Here is a 21432-nt window from a genome sequence, read left to right as displayed (position 1 = left end):
TGGTGTTATGCCTATTGCACTTTCATTTTATCCCTTGGTTTCATGCAATGGGACTAATGGGTGGGTAGACCAGTCTGCAGCACAGAGAACTGATTTTGGTGACAAACCCTGACTGTCGCCATGGGACGTGGTGACCTTCAGACTTGCGTACTTGCCAGGCCTACAGCCATCTGTAACTGAGGAGAAAAGCTTCTTGAATAGAAAATTCCAATCATTGACCTCATTAGGACAAAATTCATATTTTGTGGGGGGAAAAAATGAACAGTAAAGAGCTGCAACTGGGAAGCACAACCTTGAACTGTGACCAGAGGGGAACTGGAAAAACCTGGAAGTTATGAATGAATGCCACATTTTTCCCTTATACAAAATCTAGCATTTTCTCTAGAGATTGGTGATTTGTCCATACTTCACAAAGCTTACAGCAGCAGACCTCAGAGCTGCATTTTTTAACATTTTGATTTGTAAGAGCCTACAGATTTCCCAGCAGCGCTGCTCTCATAGTGAAACCAAGTCTCCTGCCAGCATACCCACTTCTCTTAGTGTCCTGTGCTGGACCCCCCCCCCAGAGCTACTTCAACACCCTTGGGGACCTGCAACAGGGTGAACACCTCTGTTCTCCAGTTCTGAAGCAGCATCCCAGTTTGAGGTTTCTTTTCCAACCCGAACAGTGTGCATGGAGCTTTGGATTATATTGGAGAAGGTGGTGCTCTGTCTCCATCGTCACCTGCCCAGGAGAGCAATATATTGCTTAAGAGCAGCAAGTAGGGAAGCAACAGCTGCTGTCATGGCTCAGCATCCTGAAAACTCCCCAGGGGCAGAGAGCTCCTCCCCAAGCAGAGTACAAACTATGCTTGAAATGCCTTTTTTTTTTTTTTTTTAATTAAAAAATACCGCTCTGATCCGCCTTTGCCACAGCCCAGATTCCCTACAGGCTGAGCAGTCCCTATCCAACTGCAACACATGTTCAACAACAAGAACATCCTCTGCCAGTTATTTAAGCAAAACGCCTAGTGAATCTGTCGGTGTGGGAGCTGACTCGGTGCAGACGAGCCTGGAGCTTGTCTGAGAGATTGGGGTCTGTTTGCCAAGCCAGTGGGACCGCCAGGCAGTGACACCGGTTTGGTCACAGCCAGTCATTTTCTCTCCGCCATACTGACACAGAGCCAAGCATAGCACCGGAGAGCTTCTCCAAAGCCACGTAGCTCGTGCTGCTGGGGACAGCCAATTTGAACCCCCATGCACGTCCAGTTTGACCAAGACCCTTCTCGTCTGAGAGTGCTGGTGACCGAGACCAGGGCTGAGCTCCCATGGAAATCACACCAGTGACATGCTGTAGGTCCTTGGCCAAGCAATGTAACTTCGCAGTGCTTTGGTTTCCCTAATTGTAAAACTTAAGTAAAAACTTTGAGGTGGTGTCTGACAAAAAGCTGTAAAGGTCTGTGGAACTCGGACTCCCTCTGCTCCAACAACAGAGGATAACCCGATTCAATCAGCCATACTGCAATTCAAGGGCTAGTCAATATCTGTACACCTACAGGAACATAGTAAATACTGTGTACATGCTATGGAGTGGTACCTCCATTTTTTTCTCACTTGCAACTCTTTAGATTTTTTTTTCACCCCTTCTCTCTTCTTTTCTCTCTTCTTCTCTCTTCTTTTTGTCCCTCTTGTTCCTTTTGTTCCTGTTGTCCATTTCCTCCCTTTTCTCTTTTTTTTTCTTTTTCCTTTTTTCTTTATTTTCTTTTGTCTCTTTTTTTTTTTTTTTCCTTTTTTTTTTTTTTTCCTTCTTCTCTCCCCTTTTGGCTAGTAGTATGCATAGAGAAGGTATAGGAAGGGCAGTAGAGTAACAGCAGAGTATGTGTATAACTTTAGCTTTCCATGTATTGGGCTGGGTGAGCCACATGAAGTTCACACACAAGCACCGGTTCCCAAACCCTGGAGAGCCTGAGAGTTCAGGTTGCTGCTTGACCCTTTGGGCTGCAGAATCCCTTAATAAAAAGACTGGTTCAGCTCTTAGAAACATCCCCTTTGCAATTAGCTTTCAGACCAAAGTCTGAAAGCAGTGGCTAACTGCTTTCCTCTTTTTTTCCCCCTTCCTCATCTCACTTCAGAAAATCGTTGTTCAAAGCTGTACCAACTGCCAAACCCAGAAGAACCTACAGCTCCTGCCCTGTTCTGTCCGAAGGCGTCACTTTTGCTCTCTCTGGGGCAACAGCCTGGCTACCGTCCACATGCTTTTTGCTACAGCCACAGAAACAGGTGAGTGCTCTGTTCAGCACAGTGGTGGTAAAGGTCAAAGCCGAAGCAAATCTGGCTTTGTCTGTTGTGGAAGCACCAGGCAGGTGGGAGGGAACGGCCGCACAAAGCAGCACTGGGTCCTGTGAGCAGCGAGGTACCACAGGCAGAGGGGTGTCCATCCTGTCAGTCAGTAACTAACCTTCTAGAGGCTGGGAGAAGGACACAGCCCCAGACACACATTCCCTGACACACGCCATGTCCAGCAGAGGAGAGATTCTGCTGGAAACCCCCTCAGTGATACCAACCCGCACACCTGAAGCCCCGTGTCCATGCCTGTACAGAAGACTCTGCAGTCAACCGGCAGCCTGTTTATCCCGCTTATTCCCCGAGTACCCACTATTTTTGTTGTGTCCAGTAAGAGCCAAAGGTTCCTACACTGTATTGAAGGAAGTCAGACTAGAGGAATGATGAAACGTGGACGTGCAGCGGCCAGCACGCGGGGATGCCATGCTGCTGCGTGCCCTGCTCGTCTCCCAGGCCGGCGTACAAGCGCGGCCGGAGGGAGGCTGAAGCTCCCTGCAGATGCTAACGGTTGGGATCTCAGTCCGGCATGCTCTGGCAGCCTGCTCCAGCTGCAGACACACATGGATTTTGGTGGCCAAAGCCTTCGTCTTTCCTTAAGAGGTTTTGGTAGAACAGTCTGTGATGGTTTTTTCCAGTCGCCATAGGTTTTCCTGGTACAGTCAACCCGCTTCATCGCTGTCTTGCATAGTCACGTGCATTGGGGTGAGCTTGGCGTTAGGTGCATTGTCAGATTTTTTTTCTACAGCTGTGCTTTTCCCTTCCATTGGTAGGGTATCACAGCCCTTCACCCCTCTGCCATGAGCTCTGCCTTCTGCAGTCTGGTCCTCGCCTAATCAAGGGAGACAGCTTTCCTGTTGTTACTGTTGAAGCTGCAATAAATAGCATATCCATTTCTCCATTTATCTGCTTTTTGAAATCCAGCCTGTAATGCCAGCAATAATTACTCTGTTTCTATATTTAGAGATCATCAGCACCTCATGAATATCAAATTGTACTGTTATTATCTCTGTACAATATGGGCCAGTCTCCCATCAGTGTAAACATTTATAACAGTGATTATCGGTAGGACTGCTAGAGATCCCAAAATAGACAAGGCTGAACAGGAGTCTGCTGTTATTTGTTTACTGGGAAAGGCAGGGGGAGAGGCAGAAGAGCCAGCTGAAGGCCTGATAGCACAGAGCCCACCTCCCACCGCTGTGGGGAGGCTGGTGCTTGGGGAACCCGACCTGGCGGGACCATTAGGAGCAAGTGCAGAGCACCCGCCGAGGCCAAGCACCACCTGAAATCCTCGGTGCTGGGCTGCCACCTGCACAGGCATCCTTCCCCACAAGCAAATTCCTTTGAATGCTTCCTTAGGGTTTGTTTTCAGTCTCTTCCCTTGTCCGGGAGAAGGTGATGCTTAAAGTTCTAGTCTGACCAGTTTGGTAAATCATAGAATGTTAATTCATAAATTAGGGATTCAACTAATTTTACTGTCAGTGTTTAGCTGGCTGAGGGGAAGCGGTTGATGTCTCTTTGTGCCAGGCAGTGGCTTTGTCTGAAGGCCTTGGGCCCCCCCCAGGCAGTGCTTGCTGTTGGCTTGGCATGAAATCATGCTCTGAGCTCTGGCAAACAGCAGGATGCACAGACAGGAGGGTGGCGAGAGCCTGCTGGTACATGGTAAGGGCATGGGGTGAATGCCAAGGGGTTTTTGCACTCACTTGTTGGTTCGTTCATATTTTGATGGATGTGCCGCGTTGCATTGAGAAGGGCTGATGGAAACCTCTGTCAAACAGCTGAAGCTCAGTGGATCTGGCTGCCTCCTAAGAGACCTTTTCCCTCCTCTGAATCTCCAGCTGAGGAGACTCCCAGGGGACAGTCACCCCCTGCCATCAATCTTTCAGAGCTGTCAGGGTGCTTCAGTAGCTCGGCTCTTGGCATCGTTTTCCAGCCCTTGCTTGCCCTGATGTGGCCCTGGTCATATATACTTTTTTCCATCTGGATTCATACCTCCCACCACAAAGGCTTCACTGTCATTAATAAATGCAATGCTTAATTGAATTACCTTTTGCTTTCCCTCGCTTTTCCCTAGATTTATCGCTCTGGAGTGTTTACTTTGCAGCTCTGTTGCCACCTGGGCATGGCTAGGCAGAGCCACCTCCTGGCAGGATGGCAAGTGAAGCTCCCAGTCTGCTGGCCCAGTACTTGCTTCTGCACAAATGTTTGCCCACTCTCCATGCCACATCCCCAGCCTGCAGGCTGGGTTACATCTCAGTATCTAACTCTTTCCACCCCAAAATCTATGCTTCATAATAACTGTTTTGTATATACAGTGGAGGTGCCAAAGCCCAGGTAAGAGAAAATTGCATCTGGTTCATTACCAGGGCTTGGAAGATGCTCGGTGGGAGAGTGACCAAAACGCTCAAGGGTGGGCAGGTGAGCTGCTTGGCGACAGGGCTGGTGGCACTGAGGGACACCAGGAAAATGGCAAAACCCCGTGAGCACAGGCAATGCTGTGAAACTGCAAGGCTTGTTATCCCACAGTATTTTACCCCAGGATAGCAGCATATACACACCCAAGTGCACCCTTTAATGTCTCGCTCAAAACACTTCAGTAACACCAAAACCAGGCCCCAGCACCGTATTTTCTGCTCCAGCTAGAAAAAAAGTTAGTAAATAAAGCTGGCTTCTTATCGGTTCCTTGTCTCTGAAAGTGCTGTAATACACCCACCCGGCAGTTTCTGTGCTAGCTGATTTTTAGAATCAGCTCTCTTTTCAGAGAAACCTCTGCCAGAAGAGGACATGACTAAGCAAGAGAGGAAGCTCAACTGCAGCAAAATGTGAGTGAAACAGAAGATAATTACCGAGTAAACTAGTACTTGTCTGTTCAGCAGGGGAAACAAGTCTAGATCATTCTGGGCAGCTTTGGAGGGACCTCGCTGGCCCGGGGAGGCGAGCAGTGCCCGGAGCAGGAGCGAAGGGCTTGGGGCTGTGCAGGGCACCTGGCGCTTTCATCTCTTGCACCAGGGGATGTGTCCTTCCAACAAGAGAACTCTTGTATGCATGTTTGTGCTGAAGAACGTTGTCTATGTTTGGTTTGGAAAAGCTACACTTGCTTAACAAAACCTGAATTTATCCCTGTAATCCTTCCCTGCATCTCCATAGCCAGATTGGAGCAGCCTGTGGAAAAAATTCCTGTCTATTTTCAGAAATAGATAAAAGCATTCAGATTACAGAGTGCAAATCTCAGCTCGAAACGGCTGGAAAAATCCATTCAGCGCCACTGTCACTGACCCCCGCGACCTCTCCAAGTAATGAGTTTCAGTCGCCTGTGCCTCCCCCCCACGCTGACTCCTTCTCCTGCCGCTGCTGCCGGAACTGCCCGTGCTCCCAGCATCTGCAAAATGTCAGCCTTGCGTCCCGCTGTGCATCCCATGGGGAGCAGGGAAGGAGGTGTTATGTAAAAGAGCGTAGTTTGTGGAAAACGTTATTGATCTCACTGCTCGAGACCATTCATGGGATCCTTTTAGTCTGGCATTCGCATTCACAAATTTCGGACAGCACTGGCGTGACGAGGAAGAAGGGCTCTTTGCTGCAAAAATAAAAATGCCAGGAATCCGCCTCATTGCCCACACTCCTCTCAGGGCTCTGCTCACCGCTGCACCTGGAGCTGGGCACAGGGTCATCCCCTCCACTGCTGGGAGCTCCCAAAGCAAACGCGACTTTAGCATCACTTATTAGTTCGTGAGACAGAAGATACAACGGAGGGGATTACCACTCATTTAGAAGGATTGTGTGCTTTAGGTAGCCCCTGAAGCCTGATGAATTCCTGCTCATAGTGGATTAGATGCCCTGTTAGCAAGCAAAATATTAAATACCATTGCAGCCAGCTTACATCTTACTCATATTTTGCTTATGGATTACAGGGTGCGTCTTCGTAATTAATGCCAAGGAAGAAGGCATTCAGATGGACTGCAGCTTTTGAAAGATTAACCTTGATGTGATTTCTTTTTTTAATTTAAAACTTTGTTTTTCTTCCTATGATGTTCAGAGCAGACCTGGGATGCTGGTAGCTTTGTGTCCGGCCCGTCAAAGTGTCTAACAGAAATCCTGTGGTCCAGCCTTGGGATTCACACAGCTGATGATCACCGCACTTGTGTCTCCTCTGCCCAAACTGGGCCAAATCCTGGGAGGTTCTGGGGAACCTGTTTTGGAGCTGAGGGTGCTTTAGATGTCTTTCCTTCTGTTTCAGGATGACGAGCAGGACAGGAAAATCTAAAGGAGCATTTGTGTGGCAAAAAGAGATGTTGGAGACATCACCTGCTCCGATGATGAGTACGTGGTTCAGGACGGTGACGCCCCTGGGTGTTGCTCCTAGCCCTGCTAACCAGCAAGGACCTGGGGGAATCAGCTCACTTCGTTAGTAAACTTAGAAATTATCCACTTCGCACAAGTGACAAGAGGCTTAATTTTTATGTATCTGGTGTGGATGCAGAGAGGCACAGAACTGAGCACGCTGCTGGTGAAATACGTGAACAGGGAACAAGGTATATCAGCAGCTCACGACTACACTCATGGGATAATTGGTTCTTAAATGACTTTAAAAGACTTTGAGATCTTTGATTGAAAGACTTCAGCAAGGCAGCAAGTGTGATATAAACACAAATTATGCATCTATTGTATGTCTATGTTCCGAGCTGGATTTATGTCTGTGGACATATACATGCATGTGTACTTGCATGTCCTTTGAAGTTGAAACACATCTGAGCTGAACATATAAGTGAAGTGGAGAGTGTGTGCGTGTATGTGTGTATGTATATGTATATGTATACAAACATACACCTTGTGTATTGAACACAAGCACCAAAATACGCTGGAAAGCACAACACACATATTGCACTCTGCCTGCAAATCTAATGCTAAGGTCAGAATTTGTTTTATCCCACTGCCTTATTTTTAAGGCCTAGAGAAATACTCACACTAGCCAAAATAATCCAGCTGTGACTGTTGAGCTCACTTCAGTATTTTCCACATTTTTCAAGCAGCTGTCATATAAAACTTTCATCTGCTGCTCAGATTTGTAAAAATGCTAGAATCGCACCATTTAAAAAATGCAAAATCACTCTTCTTTTAAGATATTATAAACATTTTTTTATCATCGCTAACAAGACCTATACTGTTATTGAAAATAGTATATCTGAATCAAAGGGTATAACTTCATTATTTCAGATAATGGTACACAAACAGGGATACCACAGGAAAGGCCATTATTGCCTATAAAGGTTAATTAATTTAATTCCCCTTAAAGTAGTCATGAAGGGATACATATTGATTCAAAGTTACTGGATCTGCATATGTGGAACACAGGCTGAATATGTAAGCCTGCACTACACCTATATATAGACATGAAGGCATTCATTAGAAAGTGGAACCAAATTGCAGGTTGCAACAAATTTATTTTAAATCCCTACAGAAGATCTGGAGGTGTTTCCGTTGCGATCGTGGGTCTGAGAACTATAACAATGCTTTCTCCAAGTAAGAGAAATGAATGTGGAAATCCAGAAGAAGATTCAACTCTGACCCATTTGGAAGATAAAATAAGCCTGTGATATCCTGTTCATTCACCAGGGAGTCATACTTATCACTGAATTGCTACAGCGAGCCAGGATACAGGTATTTATATGTTCTGTATGATCCAAGTGCTTTGAATTGCTTTCAATTGTGGACTTCAGTGGAGATGAATGAAAGAAATTAACAGGACCGCTGCGATCCAGGCTCCTCCCACAGGGTATAATGACCCCCGGAATACCTCCAGTGTACATCATTCCAGTCTGTCCCAGGAGATCCCAGGCATCGTGCAAACCCTCCAGTAGAGAGGTCACCGCAGCCACCGCTGCCGAGCTTCCCCCGCTGCTGCCAGCTGATGGCCACTCAACAGCGAACAGCCACATGGCGCAGGTGTCTCGTAGGGCCATTCGGATGGGCGCTGTCTGGGAAAAAAAGGGGGGGGGGAAGGGAGGGAAAAGGGGAAAAAAGCCGGGGGGGGGGGGCAAAAAAGGAAAAAAAGAGAAAAGAACAGAACTAAAATGGAACACTTCAATACTGGTAGGGAAGGTGAGTCCTGTTCCAGACACTCTTCCCTCTGCCCACGTAACATGTTGTGTTCGGACAGCCGGGACAAGGGCTGGAAGTGTTCTCCAAATGCTGGGTAACGCTCTTCACCGCTCCCCTGTGACACTGACCAGCCAACACAGCTTCCCCTGGGCATCGGCCACTCGTCGGAGATGAGCGACTCTGCCCGGGTGAATGCCTATGGACAGTTCGTGTTGCCTCCCTGCTGCCATTTGGACATTCTCTGTCTTTTCCACGTAGTCTCCTTCAGCCCTGGCTCCTGTCTTGCTGCTTCTTGCTCTGGAGTCAAGGCCATGTACAGTTTTTTCATGGCCTTTTTTCTCCCTTTTTTCAACAGGGAGATTTCATGAAATGAGAAAGCTCCTCCCTTTTCTTCTGGGAAAGGTAGGTTTAAGGAGGCTCAGAAGGATTCTCTTAGGTTTTCTGATTATGTTTCTAAGTTTAAGATGGGCACAAAGTATAAATTAGTCAGGTAAAAGGCTGTAACATGCAAAACCTGGAAAACATCCAAATCCCTCTCACTTAGCATTTCCATGTACACCTTCCCAACCACTTCTAACTCTACAGCTTCATCTCTAAAAGTAATGCTTAATTCTGACTTAGCTGAATGTGGTGAAGAATCTAGCCTAGAGCTAACTGACTTATTGTCCAGCCGTTGGTTGTTTCAGTGAAGTCCGAATAGACCCAGTAAGACAGAATGGAAGGGAAAAGCACCAGATTTTGTAATTTAAAAGCTGTCACTCTCCTAAAATTGGCTAAATGGGTTAAACCATCTAGGCTTTTCAGAAGATCAGTGGTTACATCTTCAGCCCCAAATCATTTACAAGGAGTTGCAAATGATGGCACACATGTAGAAATACCTCTCATGGTAAATACTGCCTTGGGCACAACCTAGTCAGCACGAAGCAGCAGCCTCCAAATCATTCCAAATTAGAGTAGGGCAGATTACAGCAACACAACAGACAGGAGAAGTGAGGTTCCTGCCTCCAAACTGGGGTGATGCAACCTCCCGGCCAAGTGCAACTGAGAAGATAAAAACAGTTGTGGAAACTGCAGTTATTCCTTTCCAGCCACCTGGGACCAGAAGCCTTAAGGACCCTTGTGCTCAGGACATACTGATGCAGACATTTGGCTTCTATGACAGCCTCTTGGAGGAAGCAGCATCCCAGTTGCCCGGGAAAGGAAAGTGGTCTGTCTTTCGCGTACCTGGATTGCTTTAATGACATGCCTTAAAGTGGGCTGGAATGGTGTTTCTTCCTCCACCTCAGCCTGTAGGCTCTACGAGGAGCCAAGAGTGTGGCAGGAGTAAATGTAGTGCAAGAGGGTAGACCACACTCCAGTGCCAGTTTGTGGATAACTGGATGTGGGTTGATGGCACGCTGCTGCCTAAACTCCTGCCTCGCAGCTCCACACCACGTGGCCTGATTCGTCCCAGGGGTGGTGTGGAGCATCGGCGTGTGTCAGCACCAGGTTTTTGGGTGGTTGCGCAGGCAGCTGAGAGCTCTCCTACCTGTAGCACCGGCAACAAAGTTTGGGGTCCTCCATCGCAACCTTGGGCATGACGGCTCACTGATCCTGACCCGGGGTAAGGTGCTGGAGCCATGGGGCTCTCCCTGGGGGACCTTTTCATCAGAGAGAGGGAAGGAAGGGAGGTGGACCCCTGCCAATAGATCTGAAAAAGGGCTCTTTTGCTCATTATCTGGATATATATTGCCATTGCTGGTTTCGCCTGGCTTTATGACCGTGCTCCCTCTTGCCTAATAAAGATCTGGGAATGCAAGTGAGTGGTGGAAACCCAACTCTTTAAAGAGCTCTCAGGGAGGGTATGCTTAGTTTTCTCAGGTTTCTAAATGGAGATTGGAATTTAGTCCTTTATCAAGAGGGGCCATGGGTATATTAAAGCCAGAGATTTTTCTCAGCTGTTAACCACCTGGCAGAAAGGTTACACTAATTACATGCGATGTATTTTCTCAAATTTTCCTGCCTCTATTACGAACGTGAGGCTTATGTCAGAGGAGCCACTCTGACCACTGGGAAATGCAACCTGTCTTATCCACACCTCAGTTCCCAGATTAACCAGGTGACAGAGAGACTCTCGCCGGAGGTGAGGTAGTGAGACAGAAATGGGCAGGTCACGGAAGGCGAGCGTGGCAGAAGCGATGTGATTCTGTTCCCACAGAGTTCCGTCACAATGTCTGGGGCGGTGAGCTGACCGGCACCGTGCCAGCGGACGGTGCGCAAGTCTGTGTGGCTTGGACCTTGGCTTAGTAGGAGCAATGAAAGCAATTTTTATGCTGTGCAAATGGCTCTCTACCTTCCTCCTAATGCTCCACGGACATTTTTGGGGATTGTGAGAATGATGGGAATGGTGAAGCAGATGTTGGCTTGGTCCAGAGAGGGCAGAAGAGAAAGGAACAACAGGTGGGAAAGAAGCCAAGTCTGTGATGAGTCTTCAAGTTCTCCAAAAAATCTGTGCCCCTCTAGCAAATGCCACAGTGTGGCTAGCCATCCCCTCAACCCCTGCAGCACCACTCATGCAAACTGGAGTGTTTGGCCTTTTATTACTTTCCCTTATGTAGTATTTTGTATGGTTTTGCAAGGGTGCCTCACAACTTGGACATGTTAAGCTGTGGGACAGGCTTTGGTGGAAACTTACGGCGCTAGGATTTTCCTGGAAAGCAGCAGTGTTAATTTTTATTTCCATCCAAAAACAAATTGCCCAGAAGTGACAGTGGCAAAACCAGGTTTTGGTAGAAAAGAAGATCATTGTCATGCTTGAAATAAGGAAGCACAATAAATTGTTACAGTTAAAAAGGGAGAAGAGTAAAATATGATTTGACCTTGTTCTTTCAAATTGAGACTTAGGCTTGAAACTATACTGTGGGCCGAAACTCTTACATTTAACGACAGATCTTCTGACATGCTCCCGCCAGATGCTTCTGTAGATTGGAAATGAGCAACAGGGAAGAAATATGGTATTTTCTTACATGATGCAACAAGATGTTGTACTTCCTGGCCACATATAAAATGAATTTACAACGGAAACATGCCAGAAATGCCTGAGGGTAACACTAGCCGTAGCAGAACACAGAGTCTTTTTTTTTTTTTTTCCTTTTTTTTCTGCAGCATTGAATAATGGGACTGAATGTCATTTTTCTTAGAACAACCACTGGATGGGTGGCTGGAGAGTGATCAAGGTTCCATGCTTCATAGGGCACATCGGGAAAAAGTTACTGTGTAATCAGATCTCTTGTGCACATACATCCTCTGTCACACACACTATGATAACTCTCGAGGTTATTTATTGCAACAGACCCCTACAGTGATGACATTATGAAATTAATATTATTACTATGAATAATTGCACCATTTTTCTCTGATTCTTGTTACTCTTGTTTTCTGCTAATACATGCATGTCAATGCTATTCATTACCGGAGTGACTGGAAATGTTTCACACGGTTTGCAATGGATAGTTTTAACATACTCCAAGCAAAGGGGAAAAATATGCCTTGACTCTTTTTGGCCTTGAAACTATGCAACAGACTTGCAAAATATTTAAGCACAGGGCTACTAGGTCTCTGTTAAGGTCACCGTAACCTATAAAAACACTCCCACTGATTTCATTAGGCTTTATATCAACACTGAAAAGACCAGAACCATCAGACCTGCCTATTAATCCCAAGAATGGAAAAGTCGGATAGCCAATCTCGTAATGCACGTTCAATAATAAATTGACCTGCACGGAGACCTGTGCCTCAGACGGCTGAATGGCAGGGCTGCGCGGTAGTTGATGAAGAACCATGCAGCAAGAGGGGCAGATTCAGGTGCTGGTCCCTTTCAGCTTGAGCAATGCTTTACACTTTACACAGGGAACAGGAGAAAACACCACTGGGGAGTAAGCTGAGAGACCTGGAAGATCTTAATGCCTTAGTTAAGGCTTTTTGCCTTGGTGTCAGCTCTTCCACACTGATGCACATATGCTTTCCTAACCACAATGCTATCCAAAGCCTCCATCTTGGTTAACATTTCATCATTCACACTCCAGGAATTATCATTTCCTCTAGACATGCTGACAAAGCTCATTGTTTATGGCTCACAGCATGTCAGAACTGCTGGTTTTGCTTTGGACTGCAAGATGTTTGGAAAGCCACACGCTTTTTCTGAAGCCGGCTCAGTCCCCTCCGTGCCAGCCTCAGCTGCTGCATTCGCTTTCGCCCAGAACGCTGGATCCTGTCCATGATGAGCCAGAGCAGAGAACGTCAGCTTGAGACAGACCAAACAGCACCGGATTTCACATAATCACAGCCAAATTCTTCCTGGCAGCTACATGTACAGCCTTTCCAGCGGAGATGGCTGGTGCTTTTCCACCTTGCTCCCCTCCTAACCCATGGATCAGGCTGGCTGAGGAGTGAGCCAGCGAGGGTGATCTGGAGATGTGCCCATCACGCTGTATCCCCCCAACGCAGGGGAGATTATGGCCCTTCCTGGCAGCAGTATCGCCCATGGAGGGATTGTGACGGGGGAGGAGGCCATGCACCACCCCTTCTGGAAAAAGAAGCGATCTCCAGCAGCGGTCCTGTGCTCTAGGTCTGCCTGTCCAGCAATGGGGGCAATGCCTGGCTGCTCACTGACCTGCTGCAACGCTGCGGCCATGAGCGGCTGCTAAGTGTTGCAGTTGGAGAAATGCAAGTCACTGTTTATTAGTTTCTGCATTTCATATGACAGGACAGACATTTTTCCGTAAGTCCCTGAAATCTAAATGGACATGGAAAACACAGGACTAGTCCTGCAGATCTGTACAACGTTACCTCTGGCTGCATGGCTGAGCCCTCATTTCAGTCCAGGAGAAGCGAGAGCTGAGTTTTTGATGAAGACTCAATTTCTGTCTTGCAGGGAAAGTCCTGAGCCACATAATCTCATCTTTCCAGCTAAAAGATCTCCTGGATGACCTGTCTCGCTCACAGCAGTACTGCAGGCAGGAGAAGACACACAGCACAGGAGCTGTCTGGGGTGTCTGCACAGGAGCTGAAGCCACTCAAAGGCAGTTCTGCCTGCCCAGGAACAACAAATGGTCCAGGCAGAAAGGGGGCAGCTACATGCCATGAGCAGAGGCAGAGCAAATGTAATGAACCAAGGGCTGTAAGTCCCCCACAGCGCCAGTCAAGGGCTGTCCTCAGTACATAGCGATTTGTGGCCGGGGATGAGGATGAGCAGGGTAATGGCAGCATTCCTCATTACATGGGGCAGACATGCTCAAAGGTACAGGACACATCCTCCACAGGATGGAGGTCCCTCTGCATCTAGTGGTTGCTCCCAAGGTTGGGTTGCTCCCCCCATGGTAACCCCAAAAGGACTAATCCAGCCCAGGGAGGTATTAAGGAGAGGTGGCAGGTTTGTTATCACTGGGAAATCAGCCAGTGGTTTGAATGTTTTTTGGGAGGGCAGAAAACTCCTGAAGGTCACTGGAGCTGTTGACAAACAGCAGCTTGACCACCAAGACCATAGGAATGCTGCCTTTCCTTGTTGCCTGCCAGCATCTCACTCTGTCTCACTTTGCTGCCTTGGCCTGACAAGCCCCCGTGAATGTGACCTGTCTCCTGGAGCTTGTTATCCCATGTTTTATTTGCACCACACTGGATCTGTCCAGGTGATTAAACAAAAGACATATTTTTATTATTGTTGTTGTTTTTACTGTGCAATTGCTATGTCCTTTATTAGGGCTTTGCTTTTCCTGTGAGGAATAATCTCTGGAAACTTGGATAGGATCCTTTGGCTCACACTCGAAAAGGTAATAAAATCCTGGGAAGCCAAAATGCTTCTCTGTTGTTTTCAACAAACATTTTTCCTGTCTTGAAAAATGTGCTTCTTGGTTCTGATTTGTTTCCTGATTTAGGCAAAATTTCTTCCTAACCTGCCAGCTTTCTTCCTGTCCAGCAGAGCTGGACATTTGAGAGGCTGTGAGCAGTGCTCAGAGGGCTCCACAGACCTCACTTCTGCTCCCCACCACACTTCTGACTCCTTGCAGTTACAAGGAAGCCATTTACTTCCTCATTGCTCCACATTCTCCATTTGCCACCTTATGATATAATATTTACTTACCTTTTCAAAGCATTTTAAATCTCTGTAGGAATGCATTATAAAAGTGCATTAGCGTTATTACTATTTTCCATTGTGTAACTTTGAGAAACGGTTTACATAAGGCTGGCTCCTCTATCCCCTCTCTGACCCCCTTCCATTGTCCTGGTGCTGCTGCCTCCTCCCACAACAGTCATAATTAAGCTCTGGTTTCCCAGTATCCCCCTCAGGCTCTCACCCAGACCTTGGGGAATAACCATCCAGTCCCCTTATCAACAGTCCAGAGGTTAGCAGCTCTGGATTCAAAGTTCCTGCTGCTTCTCTCTCAGCACCTCTGTGGAACGTGCCTGCATTAGAGTCCCAACACATGTTTCAGAGGCTCCAGAATTACTTGTATGATCTCAAAGCCCCTTTTTCTGGCATCTCTAAAGTACCCAATCAACAACAGACTTAGGTATTTCCTTCTAAGTATGACATGAGTTTTATCAGGAGGACATTTGTAACGTTTTACCCCCACACTCAGGCTCAACTTTCACAAAATACAGCAGGACCATAAGAGCAGTCGAGCAGTAAGAGTGAAGCTCCAAATGAGAAAGCTGTGGCCGAATGCTGATGTGCTACTGACTGTGACCTGCTTTCTCTACCACCACATTTTGGTTTTAGTAGGTAAGTCAATTTTTTTTTTGTTCCTTTTTTTTTCTGTCATGCCCAAACACCTATTTCCAGTGAGATATGAAAGGCTGCCAAATAGCAGGCACATGAACTAACACCATGGCGTAGAAGCTTGCAGTAAATGGGCTGGCAACAGGAATCTGAAGGGTGCAAACTAGTGAGATTCCTCTGTGCTCTTCCTCCTCTTTCTGTTCCTCCTTTCTTGAAGGATATTGGTCCGCATCTTTACCGTTTTATATGAAACAGCTGCCAGGTTTCATGCCAGAGGTGACTGCATTTCGGAGACAAGCAAATGTACTGCTGTATTGCTGCCAGATACTGATCTCATGTACATTAGTCTTGGCTTTTCAAATGGCTCCATTGGACTTCGGTGGTGCAGCTCCAGCCTGACCCCAGCAAAAAGGAGATCTGAGCCCATTCCACTATTTTTTGGCGTTCAAAAAATGTAAAGTATGTGTCTTATAACAATGTACCCATACATTCTGCCATCCTGTTAACTCTTGCCTCTCACAGGCCCCCTCTCTTACATAGCCAATTATTTAGACAAGAACTGGTGACTAATGGAAGCAATTTGCAGGAAACATGCTGTTCCCAAGTGGCCAACAGCAAATTGCTAATGACTGGCATTAGAATGACCGTTCTCCAAAGAGAAATAGTTGAAAGCCCACTGTGCACAGCTCTGATCGCATTCAACAACAAAACACCCATCACCCCCACCACATACTGGTACCTGCCGTTTATCCCGGCTACTGCTTGCTTCCTTTCTCTGGTACATCTGTAAGAGCAACTACACTGAAATGCAACAACCACGTATTTGTTTACACAAACATGAAATGTGATTTAAAACACTTTGGTAATGTGACCTTATAAACTTGATGGACAAAATATTAGAAATACAAATGTACTATAGGGAGCAATTCTGCACTGCTCAGGAGATGGATCATAGGGCTTAATAGATCATTTCCATCTCTGAAATTTCTGAGTCATGATGAATGGAATTTCTTAGTATTTGAAACAAGAGAGGGGCACGTTTAAAAAGACTGGAGAGGACTGCAGTGTAAAATCTTTGCACTATAAAAAAGGCAGCCTTGGTTTTTATTGCCCCTGCGGGGAGTCTCCTGTGAACCAAACAGCAACTAAATCAAATAAACATTTCTGAATTAAATCCATCTTCTCTTTAGCTTTGGGGAGTTTAAAAACCCCAGTAATTTATTGAATTGCCTTTCATGGTTATACCTGCAGATGCCTTTTGAATTTGATAGCAAAAACATTCAAACTCACAGTGTTTCCCAAATCAGCTAAATACATTATATCACCTGTGCCAGTTACTATATTTGTAGGGCAGTAAACAGTGGCCTTTATTGTTTGCTGTTCCTGGGGCTGTGCATAAGAACGAGCTTAGTCTGTCTCCAGAGATATACACCTACCTTACTGGCACCAGAAATATTACACCAGCTTAAATCAGTGCAAGCTTTCCATGCTGTCACTGCCTTCCCTGTTTTGATTTGGTGACGGTAATCTCTACTCACTGCTGTGCTGATACCTTTTGAGTCAAGGTCCCTTCTCTACTTCTGTTGTTTCTGAAAAAAAATTAACAAGTGCAGCTTAGGCATGTTACGAACAGTTAGCAAATTTCCACACCTTAGAGGATATGTGGGCTCAGATATCTGGTTTGCTTTGCAAGCAGATGGAGAGGTGAAAATTCTTATGTGGGCTTGTCATATCCTTATCTCGAACCCTCCAGAAAAGTAGGAAAATGAAGGCGAGAAGGTGAATGATCCAGACATCAAGTAACTTAGCTCTTCTCACAGGCAGTGAAATTTGCATAGAAAACCCAAGAGAGAGGAAAATTCCAGGTGGATATGGAAATTTTGGCAAATGAGTTATATGAGGAGCGTTAGGGCAGAGCACAGAGATTAGGGCAGAGCTATCCAAAAGGATTTTAGGAAAAAACACAGCAGAGGCCCTGATGATGGTATCAGCACTGCTCTCTGGGGCTGAGGTCCTTGGGAACAGCATCTCATGACCTCCCACCTCCTGCCTTTATATGATCCTTTCTCATCTTTCCCTTTCTGTCACACAATCTTTTCTTCTTCCTCTTCTTCCCACTCCTTCAGTTTACCATTTTCTAACATCTCTGGGGCTAATTCTGCAATTGTTTACATGGCATAGGACCATTAGGAAAGCATTTAACACATTCTGATGTGATTTAGGAGGTGGAAATAGCCATGTGAACAGGAGGATCTGGCAGACCCATAAGCAGCTCCTGGGTCACAATTTGGATTTTTCTGATGCAAGCACAGCCCAGGCTGTTCAGCAGCAAGAGCTCGGTGAGAGTCTCCTCATTCAAGTGACTGAGGCTTTTGCAAGGAACAGGAGAACGTGAGTTTTCTTTATGCTGTTTTTTGGCAGTTCTAGGGAGGCGTTACTGGCTGCTTAAAGATATTTTCCATACTGCTTATCTTTTCTTTCCTTTTGAGTGCCACATGGTCTATCATTTCCCGCAGCTCAGATACAAGCCCCAAGGGGACTTAGTCTATGAGTAAAACACAGAACTAAGCAACAGTGATTAAAACCCAAAATGTTTTAGGCATACTGCTGTTGCTGGTGACATTAGTTTCAAATGCTTTCCCCTCCTCACTGTCTCCCCTCTCTTAGTGTCTTGTTATGAGCTCCATGATGCCACTTATCATCCAGGTGAGCTATGCCAACACAGAACGGATGGAAGCAAATCATATCACTAAAAATGTTCTGTAAAGCCTACCCCAGCTATAGGCAAAAAAATTTAAAAAAATCAGAAAAATCCTCTTTCCTGTGTTACTATCAACATCTTACATTCTTCATTCCATACTTTTCCAAGTCCTGCCAGTGGATGGATGATAACTTGTCTCATTTCCTGTTTTCACTTTCTGTTTCTCAGGTGCTAGCACAACTAGAAAGTCTGAATAACTTTTAATTTCACCCCATTCCAAAAAGGATTTCATTGACATCACAAACACACACACACATCACACCATCACCGCCACCAACCCCTGTAGTCAATTCTTTTTTCAGTCAAATAAATTTTTCAGTCTGTTTCTCCACATGAATACTGCTTATGCAGGCACACTGGCTCACAGTCTGGCTGCGAGTCCTCCTTCAATAGCTTTTGAACCTTTTTGATGAATTTAAAATTCGATGGAAGGGCAGCAGTCTCAGAAACAATCTTGTTCCTACAGGATCTGTTAATACAGACAGCATGCAGGGGAGCGAGAACTACGTTCGATGCCCCCACTGAGCAAACATTATTGTTTCTCTTGGCAGCTGGTACTCACTTGGTACTCACTGGCCAGCCCACACCTACTGCTTCTTGTTTTGCAGGGCTGTCACTCGTGGTGTGGGGAAGAGATGTCATTAATGTGGCAGGGATGGAGGTGGGCTGAGGGATACAGGCAGCGAGTTTGTTGGAGATCAGGCCTTGCTGCTTCCAGCTCTCCCCACAGGAATTGTTTTATGGCTAAATTAGATTTATATTGTTTTACTTCAAACATGTTGAAAGGTTGACTTCAGCTTCAAATGGCATTATTTTTGTGGAGGTAAAGCCAGTACCTTAATATTATTTTAACAAAGCCTTCTGAAATGCACATACATTTCCAGTCAGCCGGATTCTTCCTTTTTGCTGAATACTGAACATTCTTTTCTTCCCCTCACTGTTGTCTTTGGCTGTAGAAATTGTACTTTCCACTTTCACAAAAACTGTAGGGGCATTATGAATGCCTGTATTTTTCTTGAGCAGACTTTTTGCTTTCTAACAAAATGGTTACACTAACTCACCTCACACAAGTTCAGTGTGAAGTATATGATTGTAGAGCACAAGGTGCTTATCTACTTTGCCTGTGTAGTTGCAACTGAAAATTAAATTCTCCTTTATATTTTCTAATAGGGTGCCACGGTGAACGGTTGAAAAGCTGTCATGTTCTTCTTCAGCTGGCTGCATGTCAATGTGATAGACAAAATGATTTCTCTACAAACAGTACAAAATTGCTTTAGGGTCCTTAAGGAAAACAGGAACACAGTTACTTCTTATTATCTCTCTTAGCAAATTGTTTTCTCCACAGCTGTAAGTAAAATATCTTAACTGGAAGTTTGTATAGCCAGGTGTTGGCATTGTAAGGAGCAGAGCTGTATGGTGTTTCACATTTTCTAATGAAATTACAAACTTTGATTACTATCGCCTGACAGCACTCTCAGCAAGAAGAAATTGTCATTATTTCTCCTACACTGATGGGGAGAGTGATTTGTCCAGGGTCACCCTGGAAGCAGCAGTGAGTTTCTGGCCTGCATTTTGGTGCTCAGAGATAGACGCTGGAGTGCCAAAGCCCCTTAGCTACAACATCTTGCTCAAGATTTTATTAACCCGTTTTAGCGTGGATTTCTTCCATACAGAGAGCTTCAGCCTGAGAGACAATTAGCCGTATGCATTTTTTCCCATTATCAGCTTATCAAACTAATGAAAGGAGCCACGACTTCCCTGCAGTACGAATGCTGAAAGCCACATGTAGGTATGGCTGCAGTTTCACCTCTCTCACCTTCCTGTACAACAGCAGTACAATAATTTGGGGGCAGCTTTCTGTTTAGCATTCCAGGGTTGTAGCAGGAGGTCTACTGCAGATGCCATCGCTGCAGATGCCCCATTTCTATTCAAACTTTTGAGGATGCCCAGGAGCCAGCCTGTCAATGGTTGACAGCCCAAGACACATGTTCCCCTTGGAGACATTCTGCCTATGTTATTTCTTTCATCCTAAGGTCTTGCGCTTAGCTACTTAAAATTCTGCAGTTTGCCTTCCCCTTGTCCTTGCTTTCAGGAGGCACTAGTGAGGATTTATTTCACCTAGCTTTAACTAGCTGATCAAGAAGAGTGCTCTCAATGTCAGCCATTTCAGCTTCCCATGTGCTGGGCTTAGACATCCATTTTAGGATGGAATAGGGAACTTTTTGGAGCTGCTGAGAGGGGGGAACCTTGATGACTAAGTCTTTGGGAAGCTTGTTCCAGTCCTTGACCATTCTCATTTTGAAGAATTCCTTCTTAATATCTAATTGGGATTTCTCTTGCTGTAATGCGGGACCAATGGCTCTTATCTTTTTGCTGTTAGCCTGTGAGAAGAGTCTGGCTCCACTTTCTCAATAACCTTCCACCAGTGGAAGACAACAGCTAAGTCTCCCCTCAGCCCCGACTTCTCTGGCCTGAATGAACAGATGAGATCCCTCAAACAGGGATGACCATGGAATTTCCAACAGTTTTATGAGTTTCAGGATGAGACTCCCAGAAGGCTTATTCCTTAATTTTTTTATTTCAAGGATTGACCAAATTGATGAAAGGTTCTCAGCTCTACAAGGGTATTTACTAAGGCAATAAATTCTCACTGAATGATGGTAGGCACTTCAGAAAAGCCGATGTTGTCCTCAAAACTAACTGTGGTAGAAAAGAGGGATCCCACCAGGGGAGTGGCTGTGAAGCAACGCATCCCTAAATGGGCACAAGATCAGGTTTTGCCCCGCTATTTGTAATTTGCAGGATTTTTGCAAAAAGACATGTTTGCCTGTGCACGTGAAATTGTTGTGGGGTCGGAGAGACAGCCTGGGCCACTTTGGTCCTAATCCAGCAGCTCCAGTCAGCCGGGCATGGGTTCACTTTGGTTTTACACAAGCATAAAGCTTTAGTTAAAACCTCCTGGAGTTTTCCTTCTTGGGTTGGGGGTTTCACCAGATTTGTTTACCTTATAAAAACATACATGTGGAAAGAGTACAAAAAGGTTAACTGTGTCAACAGTGAGCAGCAGTAAAGCACGGTGCAATAAAAGCTGAAAATACTGCTGGTTTCAGGGAAAGTTAAAAGAAACCATCTCCTCACGGCAGTGGAAATCATGCCACGATCATTTTCCGCTTCTCTCACGCTTGACAGGCTATTTCATGACAAAAGCCGCAACTAACAGCAGTTAGGTTTTCCCACTTGTACAGCACCGTGCGGCTGATGAATCACTGTCCCTTTTTTGCTAACAACTCTATTAAAATGAGTGTTTTTTCTTCCCGAGCACCCAAAGCCATGCTCTCCCACGGAACACGGCTCCCGTACCACCGAGGGCCCGGCCGAAATCCCCCCTCCAGGCAAGGCGGGTCCAAGCCCGCGGGGGGACCGGGATCCGCGGGGGGGAGGCCGTGACCCGCGGGAGGGGGGGCGCCTGTGGGGGCAGGAGGCCGGGGGCGGCGGGGCC

At 46.1% G+C, this 21432-nt stretch overlaps 1 protein-coding gene across 2 annotated transcripts in view; it reads left to right on the top strand.

The window, feature by feature from the left end:
- The first annotated feature begins 18205 nt into the window (after positions 1 to 18205).
- LCLAT1 (lysocardiolipin acyltransferase 1) overlaps positions 18206 to 21432 on the top strand; it is a 120453-nt gene continuing 117226 nt past the window's right edge. Inside the window, exon 1 of one of the 2 annotated variants that reach the window (XM_080408832.1) lies at positions 18206 to 21325. The gene's annotated coding sequence lies outside the window, so the exon portion shown is untranslated. The remainder of the gene's footprint in view (positions 21326 to 21432) is intronic. The other variant, XM_080408838.1, reaches the window with a different exon arrangement.

This window comes from Falco punctatus (assembly GCF_963210335.1).
Source record: "Falco punctatus genome assembly, chromosome: 12".
Lineage (NCBI taxonomy): Eukaryota > Metazoa > Chordata > Aves > Falconiformes > Falconidae > Falco > Falco punctatus.
This window is presented reverse-complemented; position numbering and strand designations above follow the sequence as displayed.